This window comes from Euprymna scolopes, chromosome 6, assembly GCF_053919585.1.
Source record: "Euprymna scolopes isolate OS-2025 chromosome 6, ASM5391958v1, whole genome shotgun sequence".
Lineage (NCBI taxonomy): Eukaryota > Metazoa > Mollusca > Cephalopoda > Sepiida > Sepiolidae > Euprymna > Euprymna scolopes.
In genome coordinates this window covers 136,732,070-136,735,182 of record NC_136487.1, presented here as the reverse complement: position 1 = coordinate 136,735,182, position 3,113 = coordinate 136,732,070, and the positions used below count along the sequence as shown (strand labels likewise).

Here is a 3,113-nt window from a genome sequence, read left to right as displayed (position 1 = left end):
ACAAATAATAGATGCTTATTTTTTTTTTGCGGGGGGGAGGGGGAACACAAGTGATAATCACTTTTCTAAGTTAAACAGCAAAACTTGCAAAATTAAAATTTTGCCTGACCAAAATGAAATACATAAGTTCCATTAACACAGTCCTTCAACCAAAAGTCTCAAAGACTTAACCTGCCCCAACGGAATATATTGACCCAACTGTCCGGCAGTCCTCAAAAAATCTAACTCCAACTCCTCCTCTTCCAGAAGATCAACTCTGAAAACCTCCCTTTTCTATCTCCTGGAATCTTTTTATCCCTGACTGATTCTGACCTTTGTTAGTGGTTACCATTCGACCATCCAGAACTTAACTACTCAAGGTATTCACTGGAGATAATGGCCAGACAGTCTCGGCTCAAATAGGCTTCTCTGCAGATAATCTTGTTCATCATTTTTCTCAAATAAATCGGTCCCGGTATGAAACATTCATTTACTTTAAACAAATATCTTCAGCCAGAGATATTTTCAGGTCTCCTAAGCATCTATCACCTGCAATGTTTGTCATTCGTACACACCACCACAACATGTTGTGCGGCACATGTTTCCCGTGTAGGTTGATCAATTTTGTTTTTTGGATCAAATAGATTTAAAGTACCTCAGAATATGCAACAAAGAAAGGGACACATTTTGTCTTAACACTTATCTTTAAATTTCGACTTCCGGTTTTATCACTTATAATAAATTTAAAATTTTTATAGAGGAAAATTCAATATTTGAAAAAATATTTTTGAATTCAATTAAATACATTTTGTAAATATCCTTTTTCAACTTATTTGACAGAATCTCTGCATAACATATTTTTATTTATGTTTTTTTTTTTTCTTGTTATCTCAAATTTTTTAGCTGTGTAATGGCTGCAAAATATTTGTGATGAGTTTCATCTCATATTTCAACCAATGTAAGAGCAAAAACAATACACTATTTTTTATTCTCTTGTAATCTAACCATAAGAAAAATAGAATTTTTTTTTTACATAGGAGTCACCCCTTATCAAGGCCCAGAGGCCACTCAAGGTTAAGGGTTATTAAGTGTACAGTAATCAATGGGATAATATTGTAGTAACCATTATTAATGGAAATTTGGTAAATTGGATTACTTAAGGGGGTGGTTCATCAAGAATTTGTTTATGTTGGACTTGAAGACAACCAAATTGTAGTCAGCTGGGAAACAAGCATGCAATTCTAAGAAAGAAGCCGTGTTCATGGAATCTACATTTTGATTTAGGCACAATTAAAGAATGGGGAAAATTATTGACAGTGGTTTCAGCTAGACAGGTGTTTTTCATGAAAGATTGGCGAGGGGGGGGCAGAGATTGGAGCTTAGACGAGCACTTGCCATGGAAATAACAATAAAACAGACAGGCTTGCAATGCCCCTTTTGTGGGAAAGAAGTTGCAGGGAAGAGAAAAAGGCATCCCCCACTAAGCTACAAAGTCTATTTTGTACTCTGTCAAGGCAGGATAAGCTGCTTCTAGCAGCTCCTGCCCAGATGTGGCAACAGTACTCCATCCTTGGATGTACAAAGACAATCCAACTTTCTAACTTTCCAACAGATCTCCAGCACCACCATTTTCTCTTAGCTCTGAAAATCCATCTACTGTTTTCCATTAGTCCTTTCATTTATCGCTGTTGGTCTTTGAATATGCTAATTAGTTCTGCAGCATCCAAAATCAAAATGCATAAACTCGTTTGTAGGCACACTGTCTGTGTATACACTATCCTGAACAAAACAAATAATTATATTTTGGATCAGAGAACTTTCTGAATTCATTCGAAATGCTCTTTCTGGAAGTCACCTAAGTCCTTTAAAAGCCAGATATTTCTTCAATCAGTTAACCCAAGATCATAGGCCCCCTCTGTTGGGCATTCATCTCTACAAACTCTCTCTCCACTTATACACACACAAACATCAGCGAACACACAGACACACATGACTCATTATCGTCTGGCAATCTGTATAAACATTATTCATTAAAATATTTCCAATGTTTATCACCGAATTTCTTTTCTAATATGAAATCAAATGAACACTGACTCTTATAAACAATTTTCAATGAATTATAATTTATATAAATGAGTAGAGAAATTTTTATTACAATTTTTCTGACCTCTGTAACATACGGTTCTTAATTAATCGATCCAGACTTCTTCTAATGTCTAATGAATTCCCCTTGTTTTTACAAGAACTCTAAAAATATTCATAAACATTCTATGTTTTTCCTATTGCTGTAAACTTCCATTTTAAACATATGTAAAATATCTCTTTTGTGAATATATGACTTCGAAACTCATCATTTTGTTTTGTTTACCATTGCCATATAACATGCCTCTTGTATTCTTACAATTAATTACAAACCCTGCAACCCTTTTTCACTGAAAATATTTCTCTGAATCAGGCCCATCCAAAAATACTTCACCTATTACAAAACAGTAAAAAACAAACAAACAAAAAACAAACAAAACTGGTGTGGAACACATCCCCTAAAGTTCTTCACATATCCAACTATAAAATTTTACAATTGTGAAGAGAATCCCCTTTTTTTTAATCTAGCAGATGGACAGTCACGACATACAAAACAACGCATTCAATTTTCAGCTGGTAAGTTGCCACAGTTCCTTCTGATCGTTCAAACAAGTGACAATGGATGGCTAGTCATTTTACTCTTGGTACTTCTCTGTAGTGGGAGAATTATTTCTTACTCTCTGACTAAAGCAGCAGAAGTATTAGGATGTGAATTGGTAACAGAATAAGGTAAACCAAAGTACGTTCATCCCCTCCCTCACTCTCAGACAGGGAACCAGTAACCACCACTATTTTCATCAGAATCTGATTCTCTCCATTCAGCGCTATCGCCGTTGTCAACCAGTGCTGCTAAACTAAAAAAAACAAAAAAACTACTTAATCATTTGACATGATTTTTTTTTAATATATTTTCATTTCGTCCAGGGTACTACATCATCATACAGATTTTTCTTTAATTTTGCTGTTTAATATAGGGGAAATTCTAGACAAGAACCTTTAAATAGTTTTCTGGGGTTGATATGCCGTAAAACAACCTCATCGAAAATAAACAA

The 3,113-nt window shown here is 34.7% G+C and overlaps 1 protein-coding gene across 3 annotated transcripts in view; it reads right to left on the bottom strand.

The window, feature by feature from the left end:
* The window catches only part of LOC145277976 (tyrosine-protein phosphatase non-receptor type 2-like), a 175,083-nt gene that overhangs the window by 167,317 nt on the left and 4,653 nt on the right, over positions 1–3,113 (bottom strand). The gene's annotated exons all lie outside the window — the stretch shown is intronic.